An 18,251-nucleotide genomic window follows, 5' to 3' on the forward strand; every position below is an offset into this window, starting at 1 on the left:
TACTGAAACTCATCCATGCCTAACCAACCTGAATGGTTTTTGTCCATACCCTTCCATATGTCTGCCATGGGGAATCCACCTAATACATTGGAAGACCTCCTTGCTTTCTCTGACATCAAAAAAATACTAGTAGAGCACTCTGGCTGTCTATCTGTAACTTCTTTCCTTCACCATATGACCAAGTCATCCTTTCATCCTTTCATGCATTTTCCTGATGATAACATTTACTTCTGGTTTTTCTTTAGGGCAGCTAGATGGTGCAGTGGATAGAGTGCTGGGCCTGGAGTAGAAAGACCTGAGTTCTAAATCCAGTCTCAAATACTTACTATGTTACCCTGGGAAAGTCATTTAACCTCTGCCTATCTCAGTTTTCTCATCTGTAAAGTAGAGATAATAATAGCACCTACTTCCCATGGGTTGCTGTGAAATCAAAAAAGATAATAATCACAAAGTGCTTGGCACAGTGCCTGGCAGATAGTAAGTGTATATAAATGTTAGCTTTTTAAAAAATAAATTTATTTTTTATTTTTAGTTTACAACGTTCAGTTCTACAAGTTTTTGGGTTCCAAAATTTCTCTCCCTCCCTCTCCTCTCCCCTTTCCCCAAGACAGTGTGTAATCCAATGTAGGTTCTACACATACCTTCACATTGAGCTTATTTACATAATAGTCCAGTTGTAAAGAAGAATTATAACGCATGGAATAAATCATGAGAAAGGAGAAATAAACCAAAAAACAAGGGGAAAAAAGAGACAGCAAATAGTTTGCTTCCATCTGCATTCAGACTCCATAATTCTTTCTCTGGATATGTATAGTTTTTTTCCATCATGAGTCTTTTGGAGCTGATTTTGAACCTTGTATTGATGAGAGGAGTCAAGTCTATCAAAGTTAGTCCTTACAGATACCGTGCATCTGCAATTGTGTATAATGATCTCCTGGTTCTGCTCCCCTCACTCAGCATCAGTTCATATAGGTCATTCCAGGTTATAATGAAGTCCATCTGTTCTTCATTTCTTATTGTACAGTAGTATTCCATTATAAATTTTAGCTTTTATTATTATTCTTTGAATTTTCTCAGTGGCTATAGTTGTGGCCTGTTCACACTCACCTTGATGTTGACATTTGTATTATATACATTTTAACCCTTAAAAAGCAGTTATATTCCAAATCAGCTGTTATACAGCAACACTTACAGAGTGTTGCTATTTAAAAGATGGCCCTTTATTTCCAAAAGAAGCTTGTGCTTATTAAAGGAATTTGGATACTTCCCCAAAGCAACCCTAATCATTCTCCTCCTCCTCTTGCCCAACTCTTGGCACAACACATCCATTTCTACTGTCTGTTCCAGACATGCATACTAAAAGAAAACTTTTATAGGTTATCCTTTCTAATTCCCACTGTTTCTGACGACTACCACCCTATATTTCTACTCTGTTTCTCAGTTAGATTCTTTGAAAAATTCATCTAGACTTGCTGCCATCACTTATGCTACTCTTATTCCATTCTAAATTTTCTGGAGTGAGACTTCAAACTTCCCTACTAAATTGAAACTGTTCGTTCCAAAGTTAACAGAACTATTTTAATTGCTAAATCTAATGACTTCTTCCCAATCCTCATCTTTCTTAACTTTTTTTGCAGCTTTCGACACTGTTAATTACCTTTTCCTCTGGGATCCTCTCTATTCTCTGGGGTGTGTGTGTATGTGTGTGTGTGTGTGTGTGTGTGTGTGTGTGTGTGTGTGTGTGTGTGTACGAGTGGGCATGTGGAAAAGAGAGAGACAGAGAAACAGAGAGAAAGATACAGAGAGAAAGAGAAAGCTCCTTTTTAGATACCTGACTGATCTTTTGAGGTATCTTTAGTTCATTCATTATTCGTGTTGTGCCCACTAACTGAGCATATTCAAATCTCTGTCTTAGGCATTCTCTTTTTTATCCACATTCCTTCACTATGCCAATGACTCTAACATTTGTATATTCAGATTGAACCTGTCCCTGAGTTCCAAGGTCATATTGCTGTTGGTGGACATTTCAAATGGGAAATCCCAAGGGTACCTCAAATTCAACATGTCCAAAGTGAAACTCATCATATTTGCCTCCAAACCAACCCTTCTTCCTTATTATTGTTGAAGGCACTAACGGTTCAGGCCCACAACTTCAACTAGTCATTTTTATTCACCCCATCTATTCAAGTAGTTGTCAAACTTTGTCATTTCTCTCTGTAAATATCTCTCCCATACATCTCCTTATCACTCACACAGCTGTCATCTTAGCTGAAGTCCTTATCCCTCCTTGCCTGTACTATTGAAGTCACTTTCTATTTGATCTCCTTACCACAAGTCTCCCAGTACTCTATACTCACCTGCCAAAGTGATTTTTTCTAAAGCTCAAGTTACCTTACTCATGTTACCTCCCTCCTTAATAATTCCAGTGGCTCCTTATTATGTCTAGGATCAAAAACAAATTCCTCTATTTGATGTTTAAATCTCTTTGCAACCTGGACCCATTCTATACTTCCAGCATCACTGAACATGACTCACCATCCTGCACTCTGTGATGTAAGCATACTGACCTTCTGTCTATTTCTCACTTAAGATACTCCATCACCCATTCCATGCCTTTGCATTGGTCATCTCACATTCCCCTGGAATATCCCCTTTTCTCATCTCCAACTAATAGAGTCCCTTGCCTGTCAAGTACCATCTTCTGCAGGAAAACTTTCCTGATCCCCTCAACTGTGTTGGTACCCTCCCACCTAAACTACATTATATATGACTATTTGTATATATTAATATTTTTATTTTATATTTATAATCTATAATTTTATATAGGTAGTTATGCTTTCCCTTATTAGAATGTAAGTTCCAGATTATTTCATTCTTTATACATACATTGCAATGCCTGGTACATGATAGGCACTTAATAAATGATTGTTGATTGTTTGACTGGTTTTCAACGAAAAAATAGTATAATATCTTGGCAAATTCCCTGAGTAATCTATAGGTAGTATAGAATTTCACTACCAGTATCTAATATTGTTTTTGAATTAAAAAGAAATTTTATTTGATATATAGATCTTCTCCCTCATGTTTCAGTAAAATACTAGGGGGAAGAAAGATAATATCTAAGGTGGAAAAATAATAATGTATGAAAAGATTTCTTATCAAAAGAAAGGCATCCTCGATTTTTAGAATTCTTGAAATGAATTCATTTCATCCAAAAACCATCTAAATAATATATAGGACTGAAAGAAAAATCAGTTTCTAGCTGAACTACTTGCAGTAGCAATTAGATTTGAAGCTCTTTCCCACCCACTAATAGGCCATGTGACCTGCTTACATCACATGTGGTGAGAGGAGCTTGCTGACAGGAAAAGGAAGTTATGTCACAGAAAATGCTGAGACAGAGAGAGAGAGAGAGAGAGAGAGAGAGAGAGAGAGAGAGAGAGAGAGAGAGAGAGGGAGAGAGAGAGATGTTATGGCTACTAATGGCCGCCCTTGTGATTGTTAGAACTAAACAGACTGACTTAGCTGTACTGGGAGTTTGTTTTGGGGAAGACCTCAGCAGGGGGTCAGAGAGGTTTTGGGATGGCCAGGCTCTAGACTGTAATATGGTGTTTTAAGTTCCTTGCGTTACGACAGAGTGGGCTGAATGGCTGTGGGAGCTGAACATTTGGTTATGGGATATGATATTATGATATTCTGGTGTATGAATAAATATCATACTTCTTTTACCTTTTTTCAGGGAGAGTCTCTCCTACTTTGTAATACAGAACTACATAGGCATATTCATGACTATAATTGATGTCTTTATTGACTTACTGATTCAACACTTCAGAAAAAGTTTGTGTTAAATCCTCAACTCTGTTACTTGTGTCACCTTGAGAAAGTCAGTTTCCCCATCAAAAAAATGATGGAATACATGATCTTTAAATTATCTTCTTATTCTGACATTCTATGATCATAGGATCAAGTACCTATATTTTGAAAATTCCCTAATAAGAAAATAAAATCTCCGATTGATATGCTATGAAAAGACTGTAAATAGCAGAAAATGAGTAGCTTAATGAAAAAGTAAAATACTAGAATCATGGCCCAGAGGCTTCTAGAATAATTTTTTTACCATAAGTCTTAAAAAACAAGCTACTGGAAAGAGATTAGTGTTTATAATTGAAGGGGGAAAGAAGTTGTATGCTAAGATAACCCTACATGCTCTCTGGCATTCTATCTCTAAACAAAGCTTCTACATTTTAATGTTTATATGATTTGTGTGGCCTTAAGGTTATAACAATAAGAACAACAACAACAGCTATATATAGCACTTAGTATGTGTCAGGCACTGTGCTAAGCATTAAGAGTTATTATCTCATTGGATCCTCACAGCAACTCTTGGAGGCAGGTGATATTATTAGACCCATTTTACAGATGAGAAAACTAAAGCAAAAAGATAAAGCAACTTGCACAAAGTCACATGGCCAGTAAGTGTCTGAAGCCGATTTGGAACTCCTGACTCCAGGTCCAATGCTCTATCTTCTGTGCTTCTAGCTGACCTCTGTAGCCAAAAAGACTTGGCTTCAACAGATCAGGGCAACTGAAGTGGGTAAGAAACCTACTCTGAATAGTGCCAAGGATCAGTATACGTTTGAGTTCCTACTATAGTATTTTAGATAGGTAAATCATTAAATAACTTATCAGAATTGTGATGGGATGTGTTTTCGAGCTTAAACTGTTAGCCAAAATAATAGACTAGAAGCACGATCATGGAGTAATGGCATTGCAGCTAATTATTGAGGCAGAAAAGGGCAAACTTTTCTCTGGAGGGTAAGTCTCCAGTAGAGATTGGTTGGGTGGGGAGCTAAAAGTAGGAGAGCATTTGTAGCCTTTCAGCTTATCCACTTCCTATTTAGAGAGCATGGTCTCAATTTGGGGAGGAGGTGTTGGGTTTTTTTTCTGTTGTAGAATGTTTTTTTTCTTCCGTTGTAGCAAGGCATTGGAGACAAGTTGCTGTTTGCAGAAGGTCCCCAGTATTTGTCTATGTAAGACATTAGGAATAATGGGCATGATTACCCCGGTGGGGGAAACAGTCTGTTCTTCCTTAACATGAAAGATAGAGATAGCAAAAATCTCATCAGGTTTGAGAGTTTGTAGATATGAGTGATGGTGAGTTACAGGAAGAGAGCCTGAGAAACTAATTGCCTTTGTTTGCTGAGAATGACTGAGGTGATACTTTCCCCTTCTCCCCTTCTCATCTACTGCTGTCCCCTTCTGGAGAGAAGGGGTTCCTATTCCAAAGAGTATCTCTGCTCCTTAAAGTCAAATTTATATTTCTGATTAATTTTCTTTCCATGCCAGCTTAGATAAAGTTCTGACTACGGATGCTTCTGGTTTGCAAGTTTCATTAAAGTGATTGAAGTGCTGTGAGAGAGACTGGAGCAGTGAGGCATGTTAAAGAACAAGAGAGGAAGAGCAAAGGAGAAAATAAAACCTCACTGTCTAAACTGTCAAGAGATCATCCCGTCTGGGGATTCTGGAGATATATGAGAGAAAATTTCGGGATAGGAGACCTACCTCAGTTGATATAGTCATGGAGGGCCCAGAATGTAATCACAAATTATAAACTAGGTGTTTGTGATTGCAAAGTATAAAGTAGGTGTTAAAGAATTTCCCTATAACCTCGCAACATTCTATGAATAAATCCTTAATAAATTTGAAAGAAATATAGGGCTTTGGTTATTGAATGGATGTAACTGATCCCAGTAGGTGAGCTAATATTTACTAAGCATGAGTGCCAGGCACAAACAGTCCCTGCTCTCAAGAAGTCTAATGGGGGAGACAACATGCAAACATCTATGTACAAACAAGATATACAGGAAAAATCGAGGGTAGTCTAAGATTAAAGAGGGCTGGGAAAAGCTTCTTGCAGGTGGGAATTTAGCAGAGACTTAAAGGAAGCCAGAGAAGCTAGGAAGAGGAGATGAGGAATAGGAATGTTCTGGGAATGGAGGACAGCCGGTGAAGATGCTGATGTGGAGGAGGGAGATGGAGCATCACGTTTGAGAAACAATGAGGCAAATTTCACTGGATCACAGAGTATATAAAGGGGAGTAAAGTAAAATAATATTGGAAGGCTAGGAAGGGGCCAATTCTGAATGGCTTTAAAAGCCAAAAATGAGGATTTTATATTTGATTCTGCAGGCAATAGGGAACCACTGGAATTTATTGACTAGGGGGAGTGATATGGTCAGACCTGTGCTTTAGGAAGATTAATTTGACAGTTAACTGGAGGAAGACCTGGAATGTGAAGAGATGTGAGATAAGGAGACCAACCAATTGCTTCCTGAACCAGTGTAATGATAGCATCAGAGGAGAGAAAGGGACAAATTAGAAGAGGTTTGATTTCCAGTTAAAATAGCAACATGAAAATTTAAAGAGTTGTTTAGCTCTCCCACACACATCCCAGCAAATATCTTCAAAAAACACAGAGATATCACAATGATCAAAAAAATAGAAAGAAAAGTAAACACTTCCTCTTCCTTGCCCCAGTCCAAAAACAAAAGAAGAAAAAGAAAAAAGTGTGCCAGAAGTCAGAAGAGGCTGTCGGAGAGGACATACAAAAGAAGCCAGTTCAAACTCCTGTAGCAAATTTAAAACCTGCCAGAACTTGTAGAAGAATAACTTCAGGGAAACTATCTCAAGCCCTGATATCCTGGCATCAGATTCCAATTCCTGGCACATCACAACAGAAGCAGGAGACACAGTCTGCCCCCCAAAATGTCTCTGTGCAAAGATACAGGGCCCACCAATTTACTTTCAGACTACTAGGAACCATGGCAGGAGAGAAGAACAAGTACCTAGGAGTTGGTGTCAGAAGATCTTTTAGGATAATATAATAATATTTGCTATACAGATCACAATATGTCCAGGACTGCTCATCTCATCGTGTGTCCCAGATAAAAAGTGAGTGGGCATGGCTCTTATTCGAAAATCATGCTTGCCCACCATTTAATGGCATCTGTCACCACAATGTGATCAGGGGAGTGGGGTCGGGGGGTGGGGGGACAGGTGAGGATGAGATTTTCTTACTGGTATACACAATGCTTCTGGTTTGGATGGTTGGAACTTATGAGGTGCCAAAATCTGGTTCAGAGGGAAGGAAATGGGTAGCTGGCACAGCCAGAGGTGGGGGATAAAAATAAATGTGCTTGTATTGGAGAAAGACTGATGATTAATGAAAGAAGAGGACCAAATGCAACCCTTATTCTCACATTCCTGGTCACACCCCCCTCCCTAGGGTCAATCTAGGGCCTTCCTGAGATAATTCCCCTTTTTCGAGACCATTTAACCACTGCTCCAAAGTTTATTTCAGACCTAAAGATGCATAAATCTAAGCTTTTATTTTTGAAACTGCATTGGGAAATACTGAGGTAGAATTTTTTCTTTAAGCAATAGTAAATATTTATTAGTTCTAACTCAATGAAGCACAAAATAGGAGGTGCTGGAGGAGACACAAGGTTTAGATAACACACGGTACCTGCCCTCAAGGATGTTTTAGTCCATTAGGGAGATAGGATGATCTATGGCTATAATATACAATATTACATGATGCTATAAGTCATTCACATAATATATACTCATCAATTTATCAATAAATTTTCATCTGAGATCTAAAGATTAGCAGTTATTCTAAGATCATTTTTTTAGAATTCTTTTTCTCATAGATCAGGGTCTCCCTCCTTTTTGCCAATTTATAGGTCATTGGCTGTATTCTGGATAGCTAAGATTGCTAAATGAGAAGGTGCTAATGTATAAAGATGCATGTATATGTGTGAGTAAATATAAATAGAGTCTATTGAGTTCTATTTAGGTAGAATTAGCTGCCTCATGCCTTCAATTAGTTTAATTAGTACCCGTCAAGGTTTATTGATTTTTATATCTAACAGATTTCCCAGATCTGCTTTTAACCTCTAGCAACTCTTTGGCTCCTTGTTCCTCTAAGTTTCTCTCATTCTGCAATCTTCAGCTCCTACAACTTCAACCATTATTGCTATGGAGATGATTCTCACATTTTTATCATAAACCTAGAACTCCTCTGTTAGGACTGACTGATGCAGACTTGCACTTCCATACAGCTATTTGACATCTCCACCTGGATGTCCTGTTTCGATCTCAGAATCATCACATCAAAAATTAAACTAATCAATTTCTTTCCTACTTAATGCACCACCACCTGCCCCAACACAAAAACAAAAATAAATAAAAAAATAATCCATCACTTATTCCTCCTCTTGATTTCCATAATTCTTCTAAGGATATTCATCATTCTCCCAGTGACCCAGACTTAAAACCTCAAAAATTGTTGATTTGTGCCTCTCCCTCCAGAGCCATCCAATTACCAAGTCATGTGGATTCTACCTCCTCAATCTCTCTAACATCGGTCCTCTCTTTTCTATTGCTACTAACACCACCACAGATTATTCCTTTATTCAAGCATTCATGTTTTTTAGTCAAGAGTCGAGGTTGCATAGTGGATAGAGCAGCCAGCCTTGGAGCCAGAAAGATCTGGGTTCAAATTCCTCTTTTGACACATACTGGTTCTATGACTGTGAGCAAGTGACTTAGCAACCTATCTTCCCTTCTTTTTTCTGATTTTCTACCTGTCTTTCTTTTTCTCTTTCTGGGTGGATTGGAGGAAATGGCCCTTTTTAAAATTTCAATTCTGAACAGAATGCCAAAAAAGAATATTCCTGCACATAGTAAAACACAGAGGATTCTATATTTTAACCACAACTATCCATTCCATGCTGCTTCTCTTTAAAATATATATGCAATTATACATATGATTACATGTATATATAATATCTAACAATGATATATAACACAAAATATGATATATGGTATAATCATATGTAATATTATAATATATAATATATGATTATATGTATAACTTTGAAAATTCTCATGGCTATACTTCCTTTTGAAAGTTCTTGTATCCTCTTTAGTGCCTTAAAAAGAAAAAAAGTATTGTTGTTTTGTTTTGTTGTTGTTGCTTTGCCTCACAGATGCTAAGCTTTCCTCCCTCAATCTTGACTTCCCAATTAAAAACTGAGGGAAAGATGGGAAAAAAATGCTTTGTGATAAATAGGGTCAATAGCTAAATCTTTCATCCCCCAACCACCTTTTTAAATACAGAACAGGCATCAATAAACATTGGGAAAGGCAATTTGATCACTGGGTCCTACACCAATAAAATCACACATCTAAGTGGGGGGAGGGGGAGAGGTTTTCATTACCCATACTAGTAACTTTCTATCCTGAGGCTGTGGAGCCTCTAACCCAATCTACACATCAACATCATTTCATCTGAAAATTTCATGTAAGGTAGAAAGGTAGAAATTGGTGATTTAAATAATCACTTTCACCTTTAAAACAAATATTTTGGTAGGAATATTTTACGATTCTTTATGAGGAGAATAATCTGGGAGACCACATTAACAATCTATCAACAACCATTTTTTTAAAGTCTACTATCTGCTAGGTTCCTGGGACACAAACTCAAAGAATGAAACAATTCTAATTCCCAAGTACCTTATACCTCCCAAGAAAGGTAATGGTGTTTGCTTGATTTCTAGTTTTTCCCTTTTATCAGCTTTTTCAGCTTCTCCCTGAAGAATGATTTATATTCTTTCACAATTCTTTTCAGAACTCTCACGGAAATTACAAGTAATACAACTCATTATAGTGTACTAGAAGAGACAGAAACAAATGATATAAGTTAGTCATAATTTCTCTATCCCACCTTTCTTTTCTAGGTCACTACCTATAATTGTACTTCAAAATAACCATCCCAGTTAAATTAATCCAAGAACTGGAGAAGAAATTGTATTGTGTGTTTGTATCCTAAAGGTCAGTGCTAAATTTAATTTCCTTTCTCAAACATAATTCATTTAGGCTAAGAAACAAGCAAAATTTGAAAATTTTAGGGATATCTCCATGTAAGATGCATAAAGAAAAATACATAAATAGAACATTTCACTGCTACCCCCCTCTAAAAAAATACTACTGCTATCTTGTGGTGTCAAAGTATTATTGGAAATCAATGGTTTAGTGAAAAGATTTAGAATCAAAGGGGTTTAGATTTAATCATAATGCTGCTACTTACTATTTGAAGAAGACTGAACAAACAGCTTCACCTCAGATTCCTTATCTATAGAATGAAGGCTTTAGAATAGATGGTCTCTAAGATCTTAAATAGTTCTAAGAGTGGTCTTCAGTTTTTTTGTGTACTTTTGAGCATTCATCCCTCAATTTCCCTCAAAGCTCTGCTCCAATGTCACCTTTCCACATGACACTTTTCCTGACATCCCCCAATAGCTACTGCCTTCTTCCCAAAATTATCTTGTATTTATTTGTGTGTATGTGTGCAACATCTACTCTCTCTTAGATACTGTTGATATTGTCACTATGTCTTTAATAGTCAAATGGAAAAGGCAACTGGTGCTGTCAAGTAGGAGTGATAATTTCTGTAACTCTCTTGCAATGAAGTACTTCTCTCCGTGAAGTCAGGGAGAGTATGGTATATATGTGTTTCATTTTTTTATCTGAGTTCTATGAGGAATCTATGGGGGTGGGGAGGAAGAATGGGAGAAAAAAATTCTTTCTTGCCAGAATTCTAATAACTTAGTTTATTAGAAAACATTATAAAATAATTCTATGAATATTTTGTGAAGAACTGGAAGTTTACACTGAATTTGGATATATTGTTTTATTTGATGGCTGAAGAGAAAACTAAAAAAAGAATTATCATAACTTATTTCCTCAAAACTTAATTTGATTCTTATATTAAGGAGAAATATGAAGAATTTTGAGATATTTTAATCAATATCTGGAGCTAAATGAGGGGTGAAATTGTGTTTCCTGAAAGGAAACAATGTGCTGTTATAGTCAGGATTAGAGTTTCCTCTAGCTGTGATCTTCATAACCAAAATATTGTTAATTATCTCCTTCATTTTATTGATTGATTTTAAAATAAATTAATTGATAAATTGTATTTGAGTAACTATTCTTGGAAAAGGAGGTTTTTCAATTTAGTTAATCAATGATATTTAATGGAATAGGAGGTTTCCAACTAGTTAGTTCATGTAAAAGAGTTTGGAATGCTGTGCATTACAAAGAAACATCCAAACATATTCCTGGATTTCTTGAGAGCTCAGGATAAGATTGAATAAAGGAATAAATTAAGTTTTAAGTTGTAAAGGGTGGGAACAACAGAGATAGTTGTGAGCTGAGGAGTATACATACAGTCATGTAACAAAGAGTCAAGCCTAGATAATTTGCATAAGACACTCCTCATTGATCTAGACATGTCTTGCTATTGAATGGTATCATTTTATTATCCCAATTAAATTTCATCTCATTTCATTTGTCACACCATTCCAGCTTGTCAAGATCTCTTTGAGTCCTAATTCTCTTATCTAATAAGTTAGTAATCCTTCCCCATTACACATAACCTACAATTTTGATAAGCATACCTCAGATAACTTTGTTGAAGACAATGATAAACTCTTGAACCGTCCAGAGTCAATGACATCTCTGGAGAATGTCAAAAGAGAACTTCCTCAAAAGGAGTTTTCCATGAATGACTACTGTTTGGGTCCAACTTATTTACCAAGTTCAAAGTCTATTTAACTATACTGTCATCTAAGCCACATCTCTTCATATCCATGAGAGTACATGAACCATTGTCAAAAGTTTTGTTAAGATTTAAAAAATGTTCTCTTTCTATATCATGCCTCTCATGTAAAAGAACAAAAAAAGCTATGAAGAGGGCTTAGCTGACAAGTCTACTATTGGTAAAGTCATGCTGGCTTTTAGAGTTCAGTGGTTCCCATTCACATTCTCAGCATCTCTTTAATAATACCCTATAATATTCATGGAGTGTATAGGGTGTTCAGGGAGAACTAGCACCACTAGTGTGAGGGCTTATCAAGCCTTTTTCAGGGCTGTTCATCAACTCTCACCTGTGGCTCCAAGAAGCTGTAGTATGCCTAGTAACCATGTCCCAGTAAAACTGTCTCAGCAAATGGGCTAAACAAGTTTGAGGGTAACAAATAGACCTCAGACCCATTGATGAGTTAGGAGGTGTCTACCCTAAGCACGCGAAGACTTTCCCCACAGAATAGATAAATAAGAGCAATTTCTTCCAACAGCCATGAAGGCAGCAGAAGCAGATGCTATGAAGTACTTAGATCTTGGTCATACATTGAAGACACCAAGGTTGTCTACTGAATCCTGAGCCACCACCTGTCATCTTGACTTTTGTCTTGCCACTGACTTGGAGTACTGAAAGAGAGAGTGAGGCTGATGACTTTGTGCAACTCTGCCTCACTTAAATGAAATTCATGCACAAATCAACACAATACTCATCTTCCACTAGTTTACTATTTTATCATTTTATTTTTTTACTATCTTACTACTTTTCCTACATTGAAGTCACATGGTGACAAGCAAATGACAAAGCAACAAGTGTGGGTACACTGAGAGCTATAGTCACAACCTTGAAGACAGGTGGCCCAGGCCATAAGGTCTTCTCTCTGGACTGAAGCAGCAATGAATTTGGCAGTTTTTAAGAATCATCCTGATCACCTCCTGGCATGAGGAAGGGGCTAGAAAAGGTGTCCTAAAAAGCGTCTGCTTCACCTAACCCTGGCCTGCTTCCTGCAGCAGATGGGCTCCTTCCCTGCAATCAAAACACAAAAAATTGCATAAAAATTTTTGTAGAGAAAATTCCACACAACATTGGTACATGGAATGTGTGCACATTCATGGAGACCATGAAATCCAGTAGACCTGAAAGATGAACAGCTCTTGTTGTAAAAGAACTCAGCAAGTGTCGCATCCAAATAGCAACCCTGAGTGAAACGAGGCCAACAAATAAAGGCTAGCATACTGAAGTCAGAGCTGGATACACATTTTTTTTTTCTGGAGAAGCCACTGTGATGAGGAGCACTGTGAAGCTGACCTACTTTTCACAATCACATCTAATCTAGTCAACAAGCTTGTATGCCTCCCAAAAGAGATGAACAACAGGCTCATGACGACACAATGGCCACTTACAGGAGAGGACTATATCACCATCATCAGAGAGTATGCTCCCACCATGATGAACCCTGATAAGGTCAAAGAAAAATTTTATGATGACTTGGAGACCCTCATCATCAATGTGTCAAAAGAGGACAAGTGTATAGTTCTGGGTGACTTTAACACTAGAGTTGGCACAGACTATGAGACGTGGCAGGGAGTCCTTGGGAGGGATGGAGTCGGAAGGAACACTTATTACTGAAGGCTTGTATGTCTTGTCACCACCAATACTCCCTTCTATTTAGTAAAATACAACAAAACTTCACAGATGCACCCTTGTAGCAAGCCCTAGCATTTAATGAACTACATCATTGTAAGAAGAGACAGTCAAGATGTGAGAGTGACAAAGGATAATGTGTGGTAAAGAGTGCTGGACCGATTATAGACTTATTCTCTCCAAGCTAAACATTCATGTTCAACAAAAGTAGAGGCCCCAAGGTAAGACAACTATCAGAAGACTTAATGTCAACAAATTAGAGCACTTTTCTGTGCATGAACAGTTAATTGCTGACCTAAAGGAGAAAGCTAAGTCAGAACATAGCTAGCAACAGTGGAGCAGAAAAGTAGTGGGCAGCTTTCAGAGACTTTGTGTACAGCACTGCATTTGCTTATCTGGGCCAGAACTCACAAACATCGGGAATGGCTTGACAAAAATGATGGAGAAATTAAATGGCAAACAAGAATTATATAGGGTTTGCCAGAAAGGCAACATTTAACTCCATCAAAAGTAAAGTGCAAGTGAAGCTTAAACCTTGCAGGATTTTTGTCTCAGTAAAAAGGCAGATTGGATTCAATTTTACACTGGTAAGAACAACCTAAAGCACTTCTACAATGCCCTGAAGACTATTTCTGGGCAAAGACCTCTGGTACATCTTGACTAGTGTGGAGCCACACTAATTAGTGATAAGGGCGTGATCCTTGAGAGATAGGGAAAACACTTCCATAGTGTTCTCAACAGACTGTCATCAACCAATGCTGAAATCGTTGGCCATGTACCTCAGGTTGAAGTCGATGTTCAGCAGCCTGACCAAAGGCCTTTAATACTGTCATTTGTGAGGCCTTGTGGAGGATCACGGTGAAATTTCATTGCGTGGAGTTCATCAGTTTCATGACTGGATGTTTGCACAGGTTCTTGTTAAAAATGATGCTCTCAGAGCGGCGCGTGGGTGGCGGTTGGTGTTTGCTCTCTTGCGCTCGCGGCCCGGCTCTGTGTGCGCGGGATGGCGAGCGCCTCGACCCTGGCGGGGAGCTCTGTGCTGGGGCTGGGCGCTGTTGAGGGGGCCGGGTCCTGGGGTAGCTCTTCGGAATGCACTTCCCACTATCTGGCCGGGATGCAGGAGCTGTTTCGGAGCCACAGCAAGACTCGGGAGTTCCGGGCTTACAGCGCCAAGGTGCACTCGGTGGCCTGGAGCTGTAACGGGCGCCGCCTGACCTTGGGCTCCTTCGACAAGACGGCTAGCGTCTTCTTGCTGGACAAGGACCGCCTGGTAAAAGAAAATAACTACCGAGGGCGTGGGGACAGCGTGGATCAGCTTTGTTGGCACCCGAGTAATCCAGACCTCTTTGTCACTGCATCTGGGGACAAAACTATTCGCATCTGGGATGTTAGAACTACAAAATGCATCGCCACTGTGAATACTAAAGGGGAGAATATTAACATTTGCTGGAGTCCCGATGGGCAGACCATTGCTGTGGGCAACAAAGACGATGTGGTCACTTTCATCGATGCTAAGACCCACCGTTCCAAAGCAGAGGAGCAGTTTAAATTTGAAGTAAACGAAATCGCCTGGAATAATGACAACAATATGTTCTTCCTGACAAGTGGCAATGTATCAGCATTCTCAGCTATCCTGAGCAGCCTGTGCAGTCTGTCAATGCTCATCCTTCCAATTACATCTGCATCAAATTTGACCCCACGGGGAAGTACTTTGCCACAGGAAGTGCTGATGCACTGGTTAGCCTTTGGGATGTTGACGAATTAGTGTGTATGAGACGTTTTTTCCAGATTGAATGGGCCAGTGAGAACCCTCAGCTTTAGCCATGATGGGAAGATGCTTCTATTGGCATCTGAAGACCACTTTATTGATATTGCTGAAGTAGAGACAGGTGATAAGCCCTGGGAGGTGCAGTATGAGTCTCCAACATTCACAGTGGCCTAGCATCCCTAAAGACCCCTGTTGGCATTTGCTTGTGATGACAAAGATGGCAAATATGACAGCAGCCGGGAAGCAGGAACTATGAAGTTATTTGGGTTTCCTAATGACTCTTAAAATGAAATCGGAGGATCCAGTGTGCAGAGGGGAGTATTGATTGAGAAGAGAAGCTGGGATAAAGGCCTGGAAAAGTCAGGCATCATTTTGTCTAGTTTATTTGGTCTGTTTCTCCCTGTGTACATTCTCCCCCATCCCCAAACATCCCAGTAGAAAAAGAAAGTTATTTCCATGTTCTTCCATTTGAATACAATAGCACATCTGTTGGCAGTTTTTTGTGGGAGTGGTGGGGTGGTATAGTTTCCATTGTAATAATCTGTTAATGGCAAAGAGCAATGAATTTAGAGTCAGAGCAGTTGAAAGAAGACTGGATTTGAGATTGGACGCCTCTATTCACAGCTTAGTTCTGATACTACCTAGAACTTTGCCTCTCTGGGCCTTAGTTTTCTCATTTTTAAAATGAGGGATTTAGATGATTTAAATCCTATTACCTTTCTTTCTCAGGGGATTGTCCTATGTATTTCAAGAATCCTAGGGGCTTCTACAGGTAGCTGGATAGTCTAACCAGTTTCCTCCTTATTTCTTAATGGCCTTTAATTTTTGAGAAGATGTTGTAATGCTACTATTTGTAACCTTTGCTCACTCTAAAAGTTTGTTGGTCTTGAGAAGTGACAACCTCACTTCTTGATCAAAGATCGCATGCCCATATTAGTAACTTTATTTTGAATAGAGTTGAGAAAGAGATGAGGCCTTAGTGCCTCACTCCTGAAAATAATATCTCCTTCCTCTGTAAAGAGAGAGGTTTGGATTAGATGACTTATAAATTCCCGTGATCCATTTTTATAGCAGCTGGTTTACAAAATAATTTCCTTACAATAACCCTAAGCGGAGGGTGGATGTGTTGTTTTGCCCAATTTATAGGTGATGAAGCTCTGGCATAGAGAGGCTAAGTAATTTACCCAGGGGTCACATGGCTAGTCAAGTAGGTGTTTCTGCCTGAGTGACTGTGGGTGGTATAGCATGATTTCAAAGTCCAAGTTGCTACATCATTTGGATATCCTCATATGTGATGTGTCTTGACAGCTCTCCTCTGCTCATACTCTACTTGTGGGGCTAGGGTTGGTGAAAAGGAATGTAACATTTTTGGGAAAGTATTTTAACAATAATTTTGATATTTCAGCATTTAATAGAAGTTAAAGTTTTGGTCATTTAAAAAAATGATGCTCTCACACATTCTCAGTCACCAGTGGTGTGAAGGAAGGTTGCATGCTTCTTCCCATGCCTTTAGCATGTAGTTTTCAACAATATTGTTAGATGCCTTCAACAAGGACGAAAATGACGTGGAGGTCAGCTACCACACTGATGGTAAACTAACTTGAAAAGGCTACAAGCCAACAGTTGATGCATAACTTTTTGTTTGAAGATGATTGGGCGTTCAGTGTAGCCTCTAAGGTTGAGATGCAACAAAGTTGCAGCTCTCTGCCACCTGTCCTAATTTTGGCCTGACAATCAACACCAAGAAAAAAGAGGTTCTCCACTGTGTAGCAGTATACCATCCATATGTGGAACCATTGGTTATAGCAAATGGAAAAAGTTTGAATGATGGGGATAAGGTCACTTACTTTGACAGTATATTTTCCAGGGATGTACATATAATGATGAAGTTGATATACACATTGCCAGAGCTAGCACTAGTTCAGAGCTTGGGAGGCTCCAAAAGAAAGTATGGGAGACAAGAGGTATTAGACTGCAGTACCAAACTAAAGATTTACAGAGCCCTTGTGCTAACTTCATTGTTGTATGTCTGTGAGACCTGGACAGTCTACCAGCACCATGCCAGAAAATTGGACCACTTCTTTTTGAATTGTCTTAAGGAGTTCTGAAGATTATCTGGCAAGATAATGGCCCAGACACTGAGGTCCTTTGTCACTCTGAACTGCCAAGCATTCAAACTCTACTGCAGATAGTGCAGCTCCGATGGGCTGGCCACATTGCCTGAATGTCAAACACGTATTTACCTAAAAGACTATTTTATGGAGACCTCTCACAAGGCAGGTCACTCACACAGAGGTCAGAAGAAGCTGTACAAGTACAGTCTCCAGGTCTCTGAAGAATTTTAGCATGTATTGTGAGACATGGGAGACCCTGGCACAAGACCAGCCAGCAGGGTGTGCCTGCGTTAAAGAAAGAGCTATGTGTCATGAGGAAAGCGGTAGCACAAAGGAAACTTGAGATGTGCAAACTAGAGAAATCTCCATCCCAAATGTTCAAAGGGACTATTTGTGCCCAACCTGTGGTGGAGCATTCTGAGCTCGTATTGGACTGATCAGCCCCAGTCAAACATATTGTACCTTGACCCCAACATCATGATTTCACTGGTCCCCTTTGAGTATGAAGGACAAACAATCTAATGTAGTATTCATGAAATGTGACTGAATCAGAGGTTAAAGAGGCCTATTCACTGAATGGGCATTATTACCTCACTCTAAGTGAGTGCCTGAAAAGGCCTTAGCCTAAAAGGGCCAGGGTCTCCCATTGCATCCTGGCCCATCTCCAGTCATCCTGATGAATATCTGGTCACTGGACTCAGATGGCTCTGGAGGAGAAAGTGAGGCTAGTTACCTTGCACAGCCTTCCCTCACTCAAATCAAAGTCAACTACAACATATCATTTCCCTGAGGCCATGGTCCTCGTAACAAAGGACAAACATAAAAATAACTTCAAATATCTCTATCTCTTCAAAATGATTAGAATTGCACCAAATAAAAGAACATCAAGCAACAAAGAGATGATACAAAATAATTCATCATCAGGAAGACCTAAATAAAATAAAACCTAAATAAATTTCATTTGCTTTGTAAAAAAAAGCATGAGACACTGGGGTGTTGGGGGGGTGGAGTCCTGAAGAAG

The 18,251-nt window shown here is 38.9% G+C and overlaps 1 pseudogene; it reads left to right on the forward strand.

Annotated features, from left to right (window-relative positions):
- Positions 1-14,351: 14,351 nt before the first annotated feature.
- On the forward strand, positions 14,352-15,401 carry LOC118834533 (annotated as a pseudogene).
- The last annotated feature ends 2,850 nt before the right edge of the window (positions 15,402-18,251 follow it).

This window comes from Trichosurus vulpecula, chromosome 1, assembly GCF_011100635.1.
Source record: "Trichosurus vulpecula isolate mTriVul1 chromosome 1, mTriVul1.pri, whole genome shotgun sequence".
Classification (NCBI taxonomy): domain Eukaryota; kingdom Metazoa; phylum Chordata; class Mammalia; order Diprotodontia; family Phalangeridae; genus Trichosurus; species Trichosurus vulpecula.